Source organism: Panthera onca, chromosome B3 (genome assembly GCF_046562875.1).
Source record: "Panthera onca isolate mPanOnc1 chromosome B3, mPanOnc1 haplotype 2, whole genome shotgun sequence".
Lineage (NCBI taxonomy): Eukaryota > Metazoa > Chordata > Mammalia > Carnivora > Felidae > Panthera > Panthera onca.
Genome location: NC_138344.1, coordinates 120832978 through 120855200, shown reverse-complemented (window position 1 = coordinate 120855200; position 22223 = coordinate 120832978). Strand labels below are relative to the sequence as shown.

At 47.2% G+C, this 22223-nt stretch overlaps 2 long non-coding RNA genes across 2 annotated transcripts in view; both read left to right on the top strand.

The window, feature by feature from the left end:
* Positions 1-19220, top strand: part of LOC132670126 (uncharacterized) — a 277363-nt gene extending 258143 nt beyond the window's left edge. Inside the window, exon 7 of the long non-coding RNA XR_014137843.1 lies at positions 19162-19220. This is a non-coding gene — a long non-coding RNA (uncharacterized LOC132670126). The remainder of the gene's footprint in view (positions 1-19161) is intronic.
* On the top strand, positions 54-1584 carry LOC144616630 (uncharacterized). The gene is made up of 3 exons (XR_014137844.1): positions 54-329; positions 816-984; positions 1150-1584. It is a non-coding gene; the product is annotated as an uncharacterized LOC144616630 (long non-coding RNA).
* Positions 19221-22223: the final 3003 nt, after the last annotated feature.

The following is a 22223-nucleotide window of genomic DNA, read 5'->3' as shown; positions in this document are numbered from 1 at the left end:
CGCCAGCCCTGCGCCCCAAGTTATCTCTAGGATGCAGGGTGTCGTTCGCGCCGCTCTCACCTCTCTCTCAGGGCGCTGCGAAGCCGGCGACGAGCTGCGGAGGAAGCTCACAACGTGCCACACGGAGCTCAAACTGCGTGGAGATTCCAGCCTCGGGAGGCCCGCGGTCGGGAATTTCCGAAAGGAAGCACCTCGCAGGGGCCCTCAGGAGGTAGAAGCGAGAGTTCTGGCCTGGAGGACCGGGTCTCATTTCCTGCGGGACATCCTACAGGTCGCTTCCCTCCGTGGGCCTCAGTTTCCCCATCTGGCAGCCGTGCTCGTCACACCGGGTGAGCGCAGAGCCCTGGCGTGCGGGTTCCTTAACGGAGGCCATCTGGGGGTTAGTGTCACGACTTCTGGAAGCGAAAGGGTTAAAAGCCACCCTGTTGCACCCCAAGACCTGCATCAGTGGGAGCGGGGTGCGCGGGGTTCGCCCCCTCGTCGACCTCCCCGGACCTGGCGATGGGCTCCCCTGCGCCCCCCTGCAGGAGGGTTGCCGCGCCCTGGGTCTTGGGACGGCGACCCATGCATGGAGTGAGTTGACAGTCGGTAGGGTCCTGCCGGCCCAGAAGAAGGGGACACCACAGCCCATTGCTGTGTGCGGGCCCAGGACGGTGGAGACCCAAGGCACGCTTCTCTCCCCCCCCCCCTCCCCCGGGCGCCCCCCAACAAAGCAGCAGCGCGGAAAGGAAAAGACGCAAAGGGGGAGCAGAAGGAAAGAATTCACTGAAAGACAGCCACGTGTGCTTTAAGACTTCTCTCCTGTCTCCCACCAGGAGTTAGTATGAATGGCAAAGCAGCTTCCTGGGCCCTGGCCCGCCTGCCCGCAGATTCAGATTGCTTAGGTCTCCGAGTCTGCTGCATTTCTCACCGTGCCCCTTTCCGCCAAGCTGAAGTTTCCACACCTGGGCTGGGACAGAGAAGGCCTTGGGGACCGCGGAGGTGGTCAGTGGTTCCCCGTCTGTTTTCTCTAAAGCCCCGGTGTCTGAATTTTCTAGGTCCCCTCCTGTAGCTCCCTCTTGCTGCCTCCAGGGTCAGCAACCAAGGGTGATGAGTGATGGGAAGGGTCACAGGACTTTGAGAAAGCCCGTAAATGGGAGTTCCTCTTAGCTTACAGAGGCTGGAAGACCCCAAGCATGTGAAACCACCAGGGACCGGCACCTGCAACCTACTCATCCTCTAGATGGGGAGATTGAGTCTCAGAGAGTGACTTCCTCAAACCCACACAGCTAACAATTGCAACGGACGCTTCACTTCTTCAGACACTTACCATTCGCCCTGCACTTTGCCTCTCCTGCTAGCTAAGTTGTGGTAGTTTAAAAATGTTTGCCAAGTTCTTTACTGCTTCTCCTTTCAACAGATGTTGTCTAGGGGCACCTGGGTGGTTCAGTCCGTTGAGTGTCCAACTTCGGCTTAGGTCATGATCTCAGGGTTCGTGGATTCAAGCCCTGCGTCAGGCTCGCTGCTGTCAGCGAGGAGAGCACTTCGGATCCTCTGGCCCCCTCCCTGTATGCACCACCCCGCTCTCTCTCTCTCTCTCTCAAAAAATGAATAAACATTAAAAAAAACCCCAAAAGATGTTGTCTTACTTCCTCTCCCCTTGACTGCTGGCTGGACTTGGCAACCGGCTTCTAATGAACACAACATGGTGGGGGTGATGCTATATAGCTCTTAAGCCTAAGTCCTAGAAAGGAGACATTTCTCTTGTCTCTTTCTTGCTTTCTCAGGACAGGCACGCTTGAAACCAGCCACCATGCTGTGAGGAAGCCGAAGCCCTGCGGAGAGATGACGTGACCCGTTCTGGCTGACGTCTCCAGTTAGGGCTCTTGGTTCACAACCAGCATCACTCAGGTGATGAACTGACATCATCCCAGCTGCCAGCCTCTGAGTCTTCTAGCCAAAGTCCCAGACGTGGAGCAGAGACAAGCCAACCTTGCCGTGCCCTGTCTGAATTTCTCTCCCACAGAAACTGAGAGATAAGAAGCAATCATTATTGTTTTAAGCCAGTAAGTTTTGGGGTACTTTGTTATGTGGCATTAGATAATTAATTCTGTGAAATGACATTTCCTGAAATGACAAATAATACAGTGGATTTGGGGTGTTTATTCAAACATGGCAACAGTGAGTAGTTATTGAGCACCTTCTATGAGCCTGGCTCTGTACTAGGCACTGGGGATACAGTGGTGAACAAGAGGAACATGGTCTTTGCCCTGGTAAGGCTTATGGTGTACTACTGGAGGAGATGGTTAAACATGATTCTAATAAAGTGCTTTGCCAGAGTCTTAGACCAGGAAGCTATGGAAGTGCATACTTAGGGCAACTTGGTCAGGTAAGTGGGTTGCTGGGGAAGGAGGAAATGAGTTGAGCACAAGGCCAGCATGGTCTAGCCGAGAGAGGTTTCTGGGATATATTCGTAGAAGGGGGAGGGGACAGGTGTCAGGCAGGGTGGAAGGGCATACAGATAGATTAGAAAATGGTGAAACCAGAAAGGGATGTGTCTTACTCAATCTCATTTTAGCCAAAAGCACTAGGGTCACAGAATTTGTGAACTGGGGTGCAGATCTTGGGTCCCCTCCCACAGGGGGAGGGGATCAAACCCTCCCACAATCCTGCATACCTATACCCAGGGAACAACATCTCTAATGACACTTGGGTCACTCCTCATTTGGCTCAAAGCTCTTCTGACTAATATCTCTTTTGCTGTCTTCACAAAGACAATTTCTGGAAGAAATTAAGAATGAGTTAATTTCCATTTTACACAGGAAGAAATGATGCACAGGGAGGCTGGGCAACTTACCTACCTAGTTTAGGGGCTGGCATGTCAGGGCTGCTAGCTACTGATGATGTACTTGGATGATGACAGGGATGATGATGATGATAATGACACCTAGGTCACATCATATCTCACTTGTTATTGTCACTCTTGGGATTAATGTTCTGGAAACTAATATGCAGTGTCTTGGGGAATCAACGTTGGTATCAATCTGCTCCAATTCATTTTCTTGCGACACTGAAGCTAGAGTCAAATTCCTGGAGAGGAGAGTCTGGTTGACTGAGCTTGGGTTCTGGGCCCACCCTTTGGCTGGAAAAGGCCAGAGCAACTTCATTAGCTGCTCCCAAAAGACCTCAGGCAGTGGGGGCAGAGGAATGCCCTAAATGAAAATAGGGCACTGTTATCAGAAGAAGGGCATAGAGGGGCACACTATAGGTATGTTTCTGAAAGGCAGACTGTATGTATGCATGTCTGCACTGCCCAATATGGTGGCTAGAGGTCACACATGGCTATTTACTTAACATTACATAACAAAAAAATTCAGTTTCTCCATCACACTAGCCACATTTCAAGTGCTCGATAGCCATATGGGACTTGTGGCTACTGTGCTGAACAGCACAGATTATAGAACATTTCCAGCATTGCAGAACTCTCTATTGGAGAGCACTGTTCTAGAATTCTTATTTGCAGTTCAACTGTTTGGTTTTTTTTTTTTTTCTTTTACCTCATACATTGTAAATAGGGACATAGCAAAAAAAGGTGAATCCGAATTTTCACTAACTTATTCATCAACTGTGTACTGAGTGTCTCCTCTGAATCATACGTTGTTGTTGGCACCAGGATGCCAGAGAGGGATCTTGGAGATCTCCTGGTCTAGGGGTCTCACATTAGAATCATCCAGAGAGCTCTTAGAAGTACTGATATCCGGGCTCCACCCAGCAGAGACTCTGGTGACAGGGGTCTGGGAAGGGGCTGGCAGACCATAAGATGGAAAAGCTCCCCAGGTGGTTCTCAGGTATAGCTGGACCTGCAAACCAGTACAGTCTGGTCTGGCTAGGGAAGTGATTTGCTTCAGACAACCCAAAAACCGAATCTGGGTGTGTCTGCCCTTGGGGTTCTCGTGACAACAGCAGAACTCTCCATGGACGCGGCGTCCATCCGATCAAATGCAAAATTCTTAGAGAAGAGCAAGTCAGCTAGCTCTTCCTTAATCCAAAGAGAAGCCAATTCACTTCAAGGAAAGTGCCAAGAGAACTTCTGGTTTTAAATCACCTCTTTCTCAAACTGTGCTTGTTTCGTGCCTGGAACTGCGTTATTCAGCAAGTTGGTGAATTCCCTGTAGAAAGAGTGCCTGTTCTGAGCACCTAGTGTAGGTCAGGCACTTCACATGCCGTTTCATTTAATCCCCAGGACACCCTTACGGAGTGAGTTTTGCTGACACCAGTTTATTGACGAGCACGCTGAGATGCAAGGAGGTTAAGGATTATAATTTGTCCAAGTCAGTACAGCTGGGACTCCAAGTCCAGATCTCATATTCTTTCCCCTTTGCCGCCCAGCACCTACCCCGTAGCCCAGAGTGCAGGGAAGCTGGCAGGCGGTGGCATTGTGCTCCATCTACATAGTGAAGAAAGCTCTGTGGAGGTGAGTGGAGGTGACATGAGGTGCTCTGTGTGTCAGAGGACACCCCGGAGCTGATAGGACCCAAACAGTGAGAGTACTGGGCGTCTGGAGGGAAGGGGGATTCAGGGATAAAACAGACGAGGGGATTTGGAGCGGAGTTCTCTTTCACTTAATGGTTGTATCTAGTTTCCTTTTACTAAGGGATGTGGAGGAAGCAGCTAAGAACAGTGTTGTACCTGGGACAGTCAGCTCTTAGACACCTAGCAGTCGTGATATATGCTTGGTATAAGCATTATCTATTTTTGGCCTGGATCCCTGTGAGCTGGCAAAGTGTCTGTGTTACCATGTTATCTTTGCATCTGAGTCCCTGCCTGATACTTCCTGGGCAGCCTGGCCTGGCCTCGGGGGGCTGTGAAGGGACAGGATTCATTGTGTCCATTGCAAAGGACTTCAACAGTGGGGGAGCTGTGTCTCCCCTGCCATTTTCTGCGGGCTACCTCCTGTAGTTATAGGAGAGCCTGGCCTGTGAGAACAGTAAGGGCTGCACTTGCGATGGCTCAGGACATGTCTGCATGGCATTCAGTGGGTCTCTGTGGGAGACATGCCATGACTGGCCGTAGAAAGAGCACAGAATATCACAGTCAGAAAGCCCCTTAGAGAGCTTTCCGGGTTTCATTTCACAGATGGGAAACTGAGGCTTAGGGAGCCAGCAGGACTTTGAATTACAGCCAGTTAGAGGTAGGGATTGCATTTGCAGTCAGGTCTCCCTCCTGGCCCCGTATACCTTTCCTGATGTCTTCTCTATCAGGGGAAATGGGGTCGTAGAGGAGCGTCTGAAAACTTTGCAGTGGCAGGAGGTAGAGAGGGTATTTTCACGTTTGCCTCAGGGTGTGGCCGAGCGGGCGGGGCCGGTGTGTGTCAGTAGCTGGGTGGGGACTGGGTGTGGATCTGAAGGACTGGAGGATGACTTCTCTCATTTTCCAGGCAAATCATACTCCTCCAGACTTGCACCCCTCCTGTTAGGAAACTGGCCTTTCCTTTGACTTTGTTCTCCACGAGCTATAGCAGGTGTTTGGCTAGTGGCAAGTTATGGAGTTGGTCAGTTAGGAAGAGCGGGGCTGCTGTAGCCATTCCCACGCAGTGGCCAAGACTCTGGTCCCAGAAAGAATCAAAAGGCCAGTTTCAGCCTGCCTGCTCACCAAGGGCCTGAGACTTGGTGACAGGGAGAAACAAGAGGCTGAGATGTTTGTGTATCCTGAAGACTCGATCAAAATCGTGTAACGTTTGGGGAAGTCGGTCCGTGAGATGGGCCGGGTTTATTTCTTAATCCTTAGCTTCCAGGGAAGACTTCACTTTCGTTCCACTATTTCTGAGCGCCTACTGTGTGTGTGGCAGAGCCTAAGATGCTGCAGGTGAAGCGGGCATATCTGCAGGACATAACTTGGCCTTCCGGGTTGTATCTAGTGAGACAGACACATCCCTGTAACTTGTTGAGAACTTACCATGTGTCAGGGGTTCTACACAGAATTCTATGTAATCCTTCCCATACGCTTGCAAATATGGATTCTAATTTCCATTTTTCGAATGAGGAAATGGTCTCGGAGAAGCTGAGTGACTGTTTCTGGGCTCTAGCTGGGGGTGGCTGAGCCAGGAGGCAGAGCCCATGTCCTCTCTGCTGTAGCAGGAGGCCACCAGATGTAACTAGAGTACCTGGCAGAGTCAGGCCAATGCCCCAACACAAGCTCAAACAAGGTTTTTGAAGAGCATAGAGAAGGGAGAGGTTTGTTTTAATCGGGGCAACAATGTTTGGCTTTATGCACTATTGGTATTTGGGGCTGCATAATTCCTCGTTGTGGGGCCTCCCCTGTGCTCGGTAGGATGTTTAACAGCATCTGGAGTCTCTACCCACCAGATCCGTGTTACAAGTCCCCCGTTGTGATGCCTGGTGTAGAATCACAGGTTTTGGGAAAGAAGTGGTCTTCCACGTGGGCCTATGAGAATCTCGTAGATAGGACAAGGATGTTGGCAACCGAAGGAAGGAGGAAAGCATCCGTTTGTTTAGTGCTTTTCCGCTTGACAAAGAGTTTCCGCTTAGATTTTCCACTTTGGTCTTCCCACTGGCCCTGTGGCTTGCTTGTGTCAGCATACAAAGCAAGCGGCCACGTGAAGTTGCCCTGGGACCGCAGTGTGTGATGGGGCCCCTCACGGATTGCAAGCTTTCTCTGTGACCAGGGCCTTCCTGGCCTCTGTTCAGCCTGCAGTTAATGCCTGCTTTTCATCTTCCGCCCTTAGTTGCTTTCCAGGGAGCTTTTAGGGAGTCTGTTTCCTCATCAACCACCACCACCACCTCCACCAAGTACAAACACTCATCCAGCCCTCATTTGGCCTGTGGCTCTGTGTTAAGGGCTTTATAATTGTGAACTGATTTTGTCCTCACAGCGCCCCTAGAGGAAGGTTGTTCTTAGCACCCCCATTGTATGGGGGGAAATGGCAGCCAGAAGAGGGGAACCGACATGCCCAAGTTCATACCTGTGCCAAGTGGCAGAGGCAGGATTTGAACCCAGGCCTTGCTGAGTCTCTTCTCTTAACCCCTGGGTGCTACTGCCTCCCAAGAGTGCCCTTGCCCCATTGGGCTGCCCACTGGGCTGTATGTACCCTTGGGATGAGTTCCCAGGGGAACAATGGGCAGCAGCTGGCCACAGTGGGCTTGGTGGTGCTTTGGGGGGCTGGTTAGGGCCATGAAGGCCATGGGAGTGAGGAGTAGCTAGAATGCCCTTGCTGTCCCATGGTGTGGAGGAAGGGAAGGCAGTGCTTCTGGTGGTTCTGGTGGATCCTCCCCTGGTGAAGGGCAATGATCAGGCTTACACGGTGCTTGGCTAACAGGAAGGTTTCCTGTGAACAGGGCAGAGCGCCCAGTCAGGCAGCAAGACGAATGGGTGACATATGTGCTTCAGATCAGCACACAATGGGCTCATTATGTTGCATCTGCCTGCAATGAAATAACACTCTATTATTGCAGGAGGCAGAGAATAAGTAAACACCATATTTGGGGCTGGGTTCTGAGATTTTAGCCCTGTCCTCCCTTCTCTTGGGGGTCATGGTCCCTCTGGGACCATTAGTTCTGCAGCTTGGGCATTTTAGCTGCCACAGAGTCAGCCCAGCAGGTGCAAACAGACTCTAGATGAAACCCTTTAAGGATATCTCGACATTCATGTTCTTTCTGGTTCACAAGGGACTCTTGTTCCATCCCTTTGTGCTGCAGGGAGAGACAGGAAGTAAATGATGGGACAGTTGAGGCATCCCTGGAGATGAGAGAGAGGGGTGGCCTGGCCTGTTCTCATCTGTCACAGACAGGCTGTGGGAGAGACCACATGAAGTGGTCAGGTTCCAAGGCTTCAACAGTCAGGAACAACACAGCATCTTGATAGCATTTGATGGATGTGCCACAGCAGTATTCTCAAACTTGAGCATGTGTCTGAGCGCCGGGGGCTCGCAGCCCAAATGGCTACACCCACCCCCAGAGTTTCTGCCAGGGTTGGGCAGGGGCTTAGCACCCTGCCTTCTCATATAGCCTTTCAGCCAGTCTTCCTGTCGTTGTTCATCTCCACCCTCCCTTCCAGAGGTGGCTGATGCCTCATGTTGGGGCAAGCTACGTTCCTTCTTAGCTTTCCCCAGCATTATTTTAGTACTCGATTTTCCCTACTAGCTAAGCCATTTGCTAATGGGCCATCTACTTTCCTGATTCCAGAAATTTGGTTGATATCATTTCCTTTCCTGTTGCTTTGTCATCGTGGGTTTATGACCCACCTCCCCCTTAACAATCCACATCCCTTCGTTGTCATTTTTGTGTACATGCAGAAGGGAATGGAGCCCGCTGCAGCCCTTATCCTGCCTTTTGAGCCTCAGAACAGCACTCTGAGACATGTTGTGGTCTGGTTATCACTGTGCCTCTTTTATAAGCGAGGAAACAGACTCAGAGAACTTACTTGACCAAAATCTCCTTTTGCAGATCTCATTCCATAGTCCAGGCTCTTTGCACAAGAAAAATAGTTCTAACCTAGTCTGATTCTCCCAAGCTCTTTGACGGCGTTTCTCTGGTTGGCTTCTTATCGCAATCTGACCAGGCAGGCAAGGCAGGTGTTAGTCTCTGTTTTATGACTGTGAAGACTGATCAGGAAGAGGAAGGGACGCACCCAAGGTCACACAGCTTCATGTGCTTTGAGCCCACTAGTTCCAGGTTCACATCCGGGGCCCTCTCTCCTGCTGACGTTGGAATAGCTTTAAAGACATACCCAGATAATAAAACACCCAATTACTCAACTAATATTTGTTGAGTGCCTACTATGTACCTGAAACCCCACTAGGTTCTAGGCTTATAATAGGGAACAGGATGGTTGGGGGCAGCATATGCTCCCAGTGCTATACCTGCATCCCCGTCCCTCATTTCAGAGGTCACCTGTGGGCAGTTCTATGACTCTACATGGCCTCCTTCTGTCTCTGTGGGAGGTGCCAGGGAGTTAAGACCCTGAGCAGTACCCTTGACTCATGAGGATGGAGTGAGTGGGCAAACCCCTGAGCTTCCTTGCCCCTCAGTGGGATACTTTTGAGGCATGTTCTATACAGTCTCTACGAGGGTCCTCCAGGGCTGAGCCTCAGTTGCCCACAGTGGTAACTGTCTTATTAACAAACTATTTATGGCTTTCCTTCTTCGCTGTCACTTCCCCGTTTACTCACCTATGCTTCCCGGGATCACTTCCTCAATAAGCAACCCACTCTCAAATCCTTATCTTAGGGCCCGCTTTTGGGGGAACCCAAACTAAGCCTTCAGGCTTTTAAAATCCTTTTGATTTGTAGCTGATGGTCCTGTTCCCTGTTGTTTTTCCCCATCCCTAGGGGTACAGACACCCCTCTTGCACCCCCCCCAACCCAAATAATGTAAGTTGCAAGAAGGCAGGGCCTTCTGTTGTGCTGTTCATTGCTGTATCTCTGGTGCTTAAAGTACTGCCCGGAACATGGTAGGTGCTCAATAAATATTTGTTGATTCAATGAATATTAATTATTGCTACATTGATCAAGGGAGGGGGGATCCAACACCCTGCGATGGAATGGTGTGGGGGTAAATAACAGCAAAGTCTTTCTCTTTTTTGTGTGTTTTAGAGACAGTCTTAATGTCCCCAAAACTTGATTCCTGGCTGTTTCCTCCTCCAGATTAGTGGAAAGTGGTGAGAAGCAGAGCTGTGTCAGTGACAGGCAGGGCTTGGCAGGTGGAGGCTGGGCTCAGAGAAGGGGGTGTGAGTGTCACTAGAGGCACCGAAAGTGAGGACATTGGCATTGCCAGGGACTGTTCCCAGGAAGAGGCCAGGCTTGGCCTTCGTCTGTTCTGCAGATGAGAATTTCTCTGAAGATGGAAGTAGGACGTTAGCTCCCACTGATCACTGGTCTAGACTAATTTTCAGCAACAGTATCAGGAGCTCATAGATTGAGTGACATCTTGTACGGAGTGTATCCAGTTGCTGAGTTTTGAAATGAATGATGTGCTTTTTGAAAAACTGCCCCCCCTCCCTAGGCCATCTGGTGGCTGTTGAGTAAAATTAAAATTCAGATTGAGAACTCGTTGTTTTGTTTTGTTTTGTTTTTTCTGAGTTTATTCTAGGCCAGTAACTCTCCTCTTGGCCTCTGATGTCACTTTTTTTGGCTGTTTGGGTTGTATAGCCTCAGCATCTCAGTTAATCAATAGATACTGGGAAAAATGCCTTACAGGGGGACGTAGGCTGGCTTTCCACAACGATGTGTTCAGTAATGTTGGTGAGAAAGAAGGTCTCAAGTTTGTATAAAGTTTTACATTTTGCAAAGTATTTTTCTCAGACATTATTTCCTTTAATTAATATATTTTTAGTATTTCCCCATTATAATCCCCTAAAAACATTGCATATCCAGGAACAGATTTAACAAAACACGTGCACGACTTCTTCACTGCAAACAGCATAACATTATTGAAAGAAATGAAAAAAAAACCCGAGTACTTGGAGGGCTAGACCATGTTCATAGATAGGAAGACTCAGCACTTCAAAGATGTCATTTCTCTCCAAATCAATCTTTAGATTCAGTGTAACCCCAATAAGAATACTAGCAGGTTTTATCTTGTGGAAATGGGCAAGCTGATTCTAAAATGCATATGGAAATTCAAATAGCTAAGAGGAGTTAAGATCGTCTAAAAGAAGAAAAAGTTGGAAGATGTGTGCTGGAAGAGTCAAGAATTACAAAGCTCTAGTATGTAGGGCAGTGAGGGATTCCTCCCACAGTCCCATTTTATTTTAAGTTTTCCTTGTTTGTATGGTTCTAAACACTGGGATGGAGAGTGTGGGAAGCACAGAGGTCCAGTGCACATCTCTGTTTCTTTCAGTTGTTTAGGCTGGAGTAAGTCTGATCCTAGGGTTCATGTGATAAAACAGCCATCACCAGGGACGCAAGGGCCACTCACCACACCAAAGCACTCCTTTGCTTAAGGCTCTGAGATGGCTTCCCATTGGAGTAAGTATGTAGTTCCAGCTCCCAAACTGGACCTAAATAAAATGGTCCTTCACATCTGGCCCGTCTGCCGCGCTAACCCAATCTTCTGCCACACTCATCAACCCTTTTGGATGTCTTCAACTCCTTAGGACTCACAGACACTAGTCTTACATTCTGGGCATTCGTCTGGTACATTGTTCCTCCTCCTGCCCCTCCCGTTTCCCTGCTTGGCGCACTCCTACTTACCTTCTATGTCTGAGTTTAAACTTCCATTCCTTCGGAAGGCTGGATCCTCAACTCCTTAGACTGGGTGCAGTCCCCTTGCTACACACATTCTCAACACAGCCATTGCTTCTCTCTTTTCAAGCATCTCTGTACCTTGTTCAGTATCCCTCTTTCCAGCAACATGAGAACAGGGACTGCGTCTGTCTGGCTCACCGCTGTGTCGCCTGCTCTGAGAATTGTGCCTGGCACAGAGTGGATGGTTAATCAATATTCACTGAACACATGAATAAATAAACGAGTGTATAAATTAAAAATCCATGCTTGAAAGGCTCACTTTATAAAACCAAACCTATTAAGTTTTGGCAAATGTCATAGTTTGGCAAGTTTATGATGCATTGGTGCCGTGAATGAGACTGTAGAAGGGCCGGCTAGTGCCTTTGCACAGTTACTGAGCCTGCCCTCTTGTCTAAATGCTTGTCAGACTGGGCCAGAGAGTGTGGCTGGAACATGACAAACCATCTCCGCCCCTGGAGACATAGAGCCAATGTGGGTTGGTGGCATCATCTTTGTGTGTAAAGGACAAGGTGTGGGCCCATTCTCTTGGGCAAGCCAGGGAGCTGCTTCGTTCTGAACACCAGAGGTTTTGTCCCGTGGGTTGGTTCTAGCGGGAAGTCATTCGATGGGCTACATCAGCACCATGGATCCAAGCTGCATCCAGTGCGATCCTTTCAAGTCCCGGAGGGTGTTGACCCCAGAAGCTGCATTTGCTCTGAGTTTTGTATGCTAGCATTACACACAATGGGCCATTTATTTATGTTTACCAATGTCTTGTTCAAATTTTTTTTTTATAATAAAAGAATAAATCTTAGGTATTGAAAATTCAGAAAATGCAGGTAGGCAAATAGGAAAGAAAAGTCAGATAATCCCATTACTCAGAAATGAGGGTCAATGCATCCGATAGCCCCTGGGGGCACAGAACCTGGGGACTATGAATATTTTCAGTTTTATTTCTCTTAAAATGAGAAGAAAACATGAATATAATAATAATGAACATATAACAATGAATCCAGCCTGGACCATATTCATCTTAATACTAATGCTATTATGAAATATAATTTTTAACTTTTTTTATGGGGGAAGAAGTCTATGAAGGCAAAAGTGCCTAAGGTCCATAAAGGTCATATGCAACCCTGGAAGAAATATCTACTTTTTTTTTTAATGTTTATATTTATTTTTGAGACAGAAACAGAGCATGAGCGGGGAGGGGCAGAGAGAGACACACAGAATCCAAAGCAGGCTCCAGGCTCTGAGCTGTCAGCACAGAACCCGACGTGGGGCTCAAACCCACAAACTGCGAGATCATGACCTGAGCCAAAGTCAGATGCTCAACCGACTGAGCCACCCAGGCGCCCCAGAAATATCTACTTTTGATATACTGTCATATATCCTCCCGGTGCTCCCGTCCTATACATGCAACACATGTTTACACATATACATTTATGTCATTATTACAAAAACATGATCATATTTGCTCAGAGCTGTATAATTTTTATAGTGTTCCAAAGAGTAGATGTATCGTTATATATTTAACCTATTTTTTCTGTTTTTAGGGGTTTGCTATTATAACAGTAAGACAAACATTATTCTAGCAAAGTCATGGCGTCCGCCCATGGTAATTTCATTGGAATAAATCCCTAGGTGCATAATTTTGAAACTTGATCCATTATGCATAACTTAACAGTGAAAGAATACGAGTGCTGTATGGGTCATTTATGATGCCTATACCACGTCCTGGTGCCATCTCTTACTATCAGCGACACTGTAGCGGCCTCTCCTTGGTTTGGGGTGGACATCTCCGAGTGCAGGAGCCCTGGAAGTCTGGGAACCACCATGTCCCCGTCTCTGTGTATGGCACACAGTGGAAGCTCTGTAACTATTTGGCAGATGGGCAAATGGATGGATGGATCTGGTTGGTGTGAATGGTAGTCCACAAACTCAGATGTTCCAGAATGTTACATTTCTTTGTATTCTTAGAGTCAACCTGGGTTCATCCCACCTGTTGAATTGGTGGTGTTACAGGAGAGGAGGGGAGACGCTGGTCCTTGTCTCACGGAGCCAAAGAATGAATTTCATGGACAACAGAGATTGAGCAAAGCGATAGAGTTTATTGAGGGAAAGTATAAAGCTCTCAAGAGAGAGGGGTCCCGACTGGGTCACCGCTGAGGATTTTTGCCCCTGGCTTTTTATTGGGACCTTATCAGAAAGTTTGTGAAACTCCACGCATGGCATATAGCCCAGGCAGGTCTGAAACATGTTTACCTTATTTTCTTTTTTCCCAAACTCTGCAGCCGCTTGTAGCTGTATCCTCTCTCCCTGAAGGTCCTTTATGTCTCCCTGGCTAATGTTAACCCTTCCCCTACTCAGGGAAGTTAGATTTCAGTGGTTGTTTTAATTAACTAATTAATTAATTAATTAATTACTCTTTTGTGGGGGGAGGGGCAGAGAGAGAGGAAGAGAATCTCAAGTAGGCTCCCCGACGTGGGGCACAATCTCATAACCATGAGATCATGACCTGAGCCAAAATTAAGAGTCTGATGCTTAGCTGACTGAGCCACCCAGGGCCCCAAATGTCAGTGGTTATTGTGTCTTCCCCACAACACCCCGCCTTCTCCAGGTTATACAAAGACCTTAAAACCTTAACACTAAAACCTCATCTGAAATACTCTGCCAGTCTCCATCCCACTGGCCACTCTGAGACCCCTGTGTCTCAGTTACATGTTCCCTTTAGGCCTCTGCCCCTATGTCACATCTGGGGTAAGGGACACTTGAGAAGCCTTGGTGCCTGGGGCTCAGAACCCCTAGGTGTACCAGACAGCCATCTCTCCCTTCAGATCTTGCCAGAAAGAGGTGTCATTCTCCCATCGCAGTCTGGGGGGATTCTCTTCTGCCCTTGGCTACTCACGTTCCCCTCCCGATGTAGGTAGAACACGGCTCTTCCCTACATTTCCTTAGTTCTTGCCCCCCACCCTCACCCCCAAATAGCCAAGAAGGCATTGACTAGAAGCTCTTTTGCCTTCTGCTTTGCAAAATCCAGAAAGTAAGCTGTTCCAAAGGGGCAGGCTATCTGCTTGTAATCAGAGGAAGGACACTTACAGAGGAGAGCACACCCAACCTAATCTCAAATGATTCCACTGTAGAGGGACTCATGAAGGCATATTTCATTTGGGTTTGAGTTATGTGGGAGTGAGACTATTGGGAAGGGATTGATTTTGAGAGGAAGTCCGTGTTTTCTGAAGCCTTTGTTTTGGCTGTGCCTTAACTGCACCTGCATTTCTTACAGTTTCTTAACAAAGAAACTTCCTTTGGAGAGTCAAAATGTATCCACTGAAGTTATTTTCCACCAGAGGGAAATGTTTGAAAGTCAGCCTTTGTTATCCCAAAGAACATTGTTTCATCCGCAGTCCTTGCAACAGTAATTTCCTTTGGGAAGCCTTTGCTATGGAAGCAAACTTTGATGTTGGAAGCCAATGTTTTGGCTCTAAAGATGGCATCCAAGCCTTACAAGTTCTACTACCTCCTTAGCCATTTTCTTGTAGTGCTAGGATAGTAAGTTTCTTCAGGTTTGGACAAGAACTCCTGCTTTGGCTAGCTGGGCTCACATTAATAGGTGGTACAGTTCAGGGACCAGGAGTAGATCCCGTACAGCCGTGCTGCTGGGTTTGCATCCTTCACTCTGCCTCTTGCAAACTGGGATCTTCAGCCAACTATAACTGTACCGAATCTCAGTTTCTGCATCTATACAATGAATGATGATAGTATTTACTTCCTATGATTGTTATTGAAGAATTAATATAATAAAATTTTAGATTTTTTAAAATTTATTTTTGAGGGGGGGGAGAGAGAGAGAGAGAGAGAGAGAGAGAGACAGAGACAAAGTAGGAGGGAGGAGCAGAGTGAGAGGGGGAGACAAAGAATCTGAAGCAGGCTCAGAGCCTGATGTGGGGCTCCTACTCATGAACCGTGAAATCATGACCCAAACCAAAGTAAGTAGCTTAACCAACTAAGCCACCAAGGCACCCTATTTATTTTTGAGGGAGAGAGAGACAGAGTGTGAACTGGGGAAGGGCAGAGAAAGAGGGAGACACAGAATCCGAAGCAGGCTCCACTCTGAGCTGTCAGCACAGAGCCCAATGCAGGGCTTGAACCCACGAACCTTGAGATCATGACCTGAGCTGAAGTCCGAGGCTCAACTGACTGAAGAATTAATGTAATAAAAAGCACTTAGAGAAATTTAGTAAGGGCCATAGCTTAGTTAATAGTATAGTATCCATGTAAATTTCCTAGTTTTGATGATTGTACCATAATTATGTAGGATGTTACCATTGAAGGAAGTTGGGCAAAGAGTATACAGGAATTCTGTGGAATTTATGTGAGTCTAAAATATTTTAAAATAAGAAGTTAGGAAAAAGCACTTAGAGGAACTATATTTGATGGTGTCATTCTTCGAATAAGGTTTATCTTTCCAATGTTTATTTATTTATTTTTTTAGAGAGACAGTATGTGGGAGTGGGGGAGTGGGGTAGAGAGAGAGAATCTTAAGCAGGCTCCAAGCATGGAGCCTGACACGGGGCTTGATCCCACAACCCAGGGATCATGACCTGAGCTGAAATCAAGAATCGGACACTCAACCGACTGAGGCCACCTAGGTGCCCCTGAATAAGGTTTGTCTTTGACAAACCTTGTGAGCTCCTAAGTTAGGGACCATGACTGTTTTTCCTCCCTACCACGTAGCACAGGTCCTGGCACGTAGTAGGTCTTCAACAAATATTTGCTGACTGAATGAATAAAAAAGTTGAGATGTCAAGGCACTGGCCAACAGGTACCTAAGCAACGAAACAGAGAACCCAGTTCCCACCTTTGGGGGTGGGAGGAAAGAGGTGAGAGGGCCATACACCGATTTTTAGTAGAGCCTTTAACACACACAGGCACCCACACATGTGCACACACACATACAAGCACACACCTGCCCCTCTGCACGTTGGGGAAATGGTTTGAGGCCAATGCCTGGTTTGGTGTGTGGAGCACTGGCCACATGAGCAGGATGGCAGAATGATTCCTAAAGTTGAATAATTCAGCAGAAGCAGTTCAGAGTCGGGGCAACCATAGGAATGTGAGATGAATCGATCTTATCCAGATCTTGGGTGGTCCGACCAACAGTTTTAGTAAATAAGCATAGGGCACAGAAGGGGAGGCATAACTTTACCTTCTCAGGGTTTCTGGCTGCTTCTGAAAGCTAAATGGATGTAAGACAGATCAACAGGAGACAAGCACACAGAGTTCTGCATGTGTGTGGGAGCTTCCGTAGGAAAATGAAGCCCCAAGGGCAGGTCGGACCAACTGCTTATAGACTAGATTGAACAAAGAGTAGCAATTGTGGAAAAGTAAGTAAAATATATAGGGAGACTAAAGGAGGCTAAGAGTTATTTTAACAAGGTCTGTTTGTACAGATTTCTCTCTGCTTCCACCCTCTGTCTCTGGTGATGTTAATGTTTCTTTCCGCCTGGGGTAGGGAGGGCATCCTTCACATGGAAGCATTAACTTCTGCCTTCAGGAAAAAAGGGGAGGTCACATTGACCTTTCTGCATCTGTTGTTCTTACGGTGTCTTTAGCTCAAAATAGTCCTTATGCCAAAGTGGCATATTTTAGGCTGACATCTTCTGCCAGACTTCACCATCTTCTTCTGTACTCAAATGTTAAATGTAACCTTAGTTTTTCTTAATGCTGTTCCAGTCGAAGGGATGCTGGAACGCTACCTATTTTGCGAGAATATTCTGGGAAACAGACAAAGAGAGTTAAATTCAGGAATTAAGCTGTGCTGCTGGGACCATCAGACTCACACCAAGTAAGTGATGAGCTGATCAGAGAATCAGAGAGTTTCAGCTGATAACAGTATTTATGATTTGGAAGTATTCTAGAAATTGAGAGACCCTCTGATGTATTTATGCTGCAGAAATACAAAGGGCTTTGGTGTGAATTAGGTTCTATATTACAGGCCAAGTGTTAAATCAGACTTTGCAAACAATTCCTAGGCAAAACTTAAAAGGCCTGAAAGCATTTTTTAGAAGCTATTTACAAGGCCTGAATTATAGAGGCACCTGGGTGGCTCAGTCCATTAAACGTCCGATTTCGGCTCAGGTCATGATCTCACAGTTCATGAGTTCGAGCCCTGCACAGGCTCTGTGCTGACATCTCAGAGCCTGAAGCCTGCTTCAGATTCCACATCTCCCTTTCTCTCTGCCCTTCCCCCCCTCGTACTCTGTCTCTGTATCTCAAAAGTGAATAAACATTAAAAAAAAAATACAATAATGCCTGAATTACTTTCTCTGTCTACACCAGATCTAATACAAAAAATTTTGTGTAGAGTTTCTTTCATAAAAGGTAAATACTTAAAATTCAGTTTTGCTTCAATATGTATCCTATCAGGGAGCCTGGGTGGCTTAGTCGGTTAAGAAGTACTGACTCTTGATTTCAGCCCAGGTCATGATCTCACAGTTTGTGAGATGGAGCCCTGTGTCAGGCTCCATGCTGACAGGGCAGAACCTGCTTGGGATTCTCTCACTCCTTCTCTCTCTGCCCCTCCTCTGATCATGCTCTCTGACTCTCGAAATAAATGAATAAACATTAAATATATATATATACATATATATATATATACACACACACACACATATACACATATATACATATATATAATATTTATATATCTATACAAATAAATATATATAATATATATACAATATTTATATATATAAACATATATAATATATATTATATACATTATATATAATGCATTTATATATAATATATACATTGTATATACATTATATATTACAACATATTATATATATATATGGGTGGCTCAGTCAGTTAAGCATCCAATTCTTGATATCAGCTCGGTCATGATCTCACGGTTCATGAGTTTGAGCCCCACTCAGGCTCTGTGCTGATAGTGCAGAGTCTGCTTGGGATTCTCTGTCTCCCTCTCTCTCTGCCCCTCCCCCGCTCATGTTCCTCTCTCTCTCTCTCTCTCTCTCAAATATAAATAAATAAACATTAAAAATAATAAAAAAATATATATCATATCACTGGGGAGGATGGGAATATCACAATCATTCTATAGCTGGATGGGGCCATTTCATTTGTGTATGTCTTAGTTCCCCAAGTAGGCACTTGGTCTTTGAAGCCATGAGCTGCGTGTGGGACTGTGGATGTATTTTTGGTATTCTTCATCCTACTTCCTCATACCATACTGTTCTGCAAATGGTAGATTTTTAAAAGCTCTCCCCTGTGTTCTATTAGATATATACGCTAACTAATCAGTTGCATTGCTAAACATTCTTAGTGGAACCATTATAAAAGAAATATGTGTCCATTGAATCAAATACAAAAGTTACAGAAAAGTATAAAGAAAATAAAAATTAATCATAATCCAACCATATAGTGATAATCACTGCTGACAGCTAGCTTCACATGTAACCTATACTCAGAGATGCTTTTATGCATGCATAAGAGGGAATTTATGCAATACCAAGATAATAATCTGTTTTATTCTGATTGTCGCCTAGAGAACCTCTTCATTAAATGTAGGTCAGCAGCATCATGTTGATTGACTTCACAGTATGTATATATGGGCTGTAACTTCAACCCCCATTGTTGAACATTTAGGATATGACTACATTTTATGTATCATGTGATATAATTCAGTAGGTATCTTTGGATTTCCTGAGGAAAAATACCCAGGAGTGGAATTGCTGTTACTTTTAGTTTAAAACTTGTCTATATGCTAAATTGTTTAATTTGGAAGGACATTGAACACATGTATATATGGCTAGTTTTCCCACCTTGACTGTAAACTTTGAGAATAGAAGGACAAGACCAAGGTTTAGATGTCTCTGTATCCTCTACAAATTCCAGCACAGCTGGGGTATCAGAAGGGCGCCTTTGGAGGGTGCCTGGGTGGCTCAGTCCGTTAAGTGTCTGACTCTTGATTTCAGTTTAGGTCATGATCTCACAGTCTGTGAGTCCAAGCCCTGCGTCAGGCTCTGTGCTGCCAGCACGGAGCCTGTTTGGGATTCTCTCTCTCCCTCTCTCTCTGCCCCTCCCCTCCCACTCTCGTACTCACTCTCTCTTTCTCTCTCTCTTTCTCTCAAAATAAATAAATAAACTTAAAAAAAATAAAAAGAATGCTTTGGGCTGCAAGGCATAGAGCACCTGTGAAAGAGTAGCTTGTATCAAAAAGCCGCTTAATTATCTTACCTCATTAAGAAGTCTGGGCTTGGACCGTTCGGGAGGGTGGTGGAGCAGCTCAGCGATGTCACCAAAGACCAGGCTCCTCTCTTTCCACTGTCAGCGTGCTTCCTGCCCTCAGGTTTCCACCTCCTGGCGGGGAGTGGGGGTGGGGATGACAGCCTGAGTAGCAGGCTGGTATCTTCCCTCCCCTCATCCAGCCAGGAAAGCGTTTCCTAAAAGCCACTCGGGAGAATTGTCCTTCTCTTTTGGTGGCTAGAACTGGGTCACGAGCCTGCTTCCAGCTGCAACGGAGGCTGGGAAGGTGAGTCTTTGGCATTTTGTCCCCTCCGGTGAAAGGTAGGCTCATGGGAGGATGGAGTCAGGGCCGGCCTGTTGGGTGTGCCACCAACAAATGGGGGTACAGTGCCAGGACTGAAAATATTGCTCGAGTTGGGATCCAGATGGTCTCCTTTCTCCCCTCCTTGTAGTCTCTCATGAAGGGAAATGAGTTCTTGTGGTGTCACAGTAGCTCGGGGACCCTCTGCGACAAAGTGGCTGTGAGGGACAGAGGCTGTCTTGTGACCACATTTGAGTCAGGCTCCTCTGAGCCCTCCTCTGAACCAGGCCTTGACCTCGGCCCCATCCTTGCTGGGCCTGCATAGCCCAGTTACAGTAGCAAGAACTGGGCCTCTGATATTCCAGTAGAGAGAATCCCTCGATTCCATAACCCTGGCTGCCTTCAGCAAGAGTCCTGTGCAGTGGGCCGGATAGGAACTCCCTGGCCTTGCTGTTGCCTCCTAGAAATGCCCACCCTCCAACATGCTCCTTGACTGCAAATCCCCACCTGTTCTGCTTTTGGAGTCGAGCCCCATCTCCCTCCCCTGTTGTAACAGTTTTGATAGCTATGGCAATAGCCTTAAATAAAATCTTCCTTACCGTTTTAACAAGTATCAGAATAATTTTTTTCTTGAGCAGTTATGGTGCGACTGCCTTCCTGAACATTTGGTGGGGCCTTCCTTGTCCGTGTGGGTGTCCTCCAGGGCATGAGGCCTGGGGCTGCAGGAAGTGGTGTCAGGGCCCCTCAGGGATTTGAGGGAGACTTGGGTCCCCTCCACTTTTTAAAGGTTCCCTGTAAATTAAAAAACAAAGAGCAGAACCCGAACAGCATTATAGACTTTGTGATTTATTTTAAATATTTGCCTTTAACAGATTAGCCTGTTAAACCCTAAGGAAACCTTGCGGTAAAACTGGCCACAGTCATTTGTGAATTTGTGAACAGTACGGGTTTCAGTGCATTTTGGCTGGAGTCGTCGAGGATGGGGACAGGCTTCAAGCTCAAGGTTGAACATCGTCTTCTTTTTTTTTTTTTTTTAATTTTTTTTTAACGTTTATTTATTTTTGAGACAGAGACAGAGCACGAACAGGGGAGGGTCAGAGAGAGAGGGAGACACAGAATCTGAAACAGGCTCCGGGCTCTGAGCTGTCAGCACAGAGCCCGACGCGGGGCTTGAACTCACGGACCGTGAGATCATGACCTGAGCCGAAGTCGGACGCTCAACCGACTGAGCCACCCAGGCGCCCCGAACATCGTCTTCTTAAGACACAGGCCTGTGCCTTTCAGTATTTCATTTGGAGCTCTTTGAAAAACTTTTTTTTTTTTTCAAGTTTATTTATTTATTTTGAGAGAGAGAGAGAGAGTGTGAGCCAGGGAGGGACAGGGAGAGAGGGAGAGAGAGAATTCCAAGCAGGCTCCGTGCTGTCAGCACTGAGTCTGACACGGGGCTCGAACCCATGGACCATGAAATAATGCCCTGGGCCGCAATCAAGAGTCAGATGCTTAATCAGCTGAGCCACCCAGATGCCCTGAAAACCTAAATTTGAGGTGATGGAGCACGCGGCCCTCCTGAGCCCCTGTGGTAGGCCCAACTGGGCAAGAGCTGACCTCAAGCACTGAGGCCTCAGGTGCCACAAGTTCATAATTAGGTACTCATTGTGTTTCCTCTCCTTGGGCTTTCCTTTCTCCCCCAGAACCCCAGCCTCCGCTCTCCATTCTCTTAGATCCTTTCTTTCCTTCCCCCCTTTGAAAGTCTGGGCAGTGGAAAAGACTGGAATTGGAGATCTGGCCAGCAGCCAGCAAGGGACAGGGAGCACCTGTGGGGTCAGCCCAGGGTCACATCTGCTTCCCCAGGGAGAGAGGAAGTGAGGCTGCTTGTGCTCCCTGTCCCACTCCCTCCAAAAGACCCCCCCCCCTTTAACCCCTCTATTTGCTGGGAAGATCGGGGCTTATTTTAAAAGCAACAAAGGGGGGCACCTGGGTGGCTCAGTCGGTTAAGCGGCCGACTTCGGCTCAGGTCATGATCTCGCGGTCCGTGAGTTCGAGCCCCACGTCGGGCTCTGTGCTGACAGCTCAGAGCCTGGAGCCTGTTTCAGATTCTGTGTCTCCCTCTCTCTGACCCTCCCCCGTTCATGCTCTGTCTCAAAAATAAATAAACGTTAAAAAAAAAAAAAAAAGCAACAAAGGCATCTGTCATCCCTGCATCATTTGTTCAGGGCTGCTCTTTGTGGAAGGGTTCCTCACAGCCCCTGTGAAGGAAGCCACCTATGCTGTGGCCACCCTCAGTGCTGGTCGGGAGCTTGATTAGTCTGGACTGAGAGGGAGGAGACACTGTCCTCTTGACCCAGTTCTGGGGAGGAATCCTGGAGCCTCATCAGCTCTGAGTGTCTGAGTGTCCCTCTACCTACAGCACCAACTTCCCATGGTTGTTTT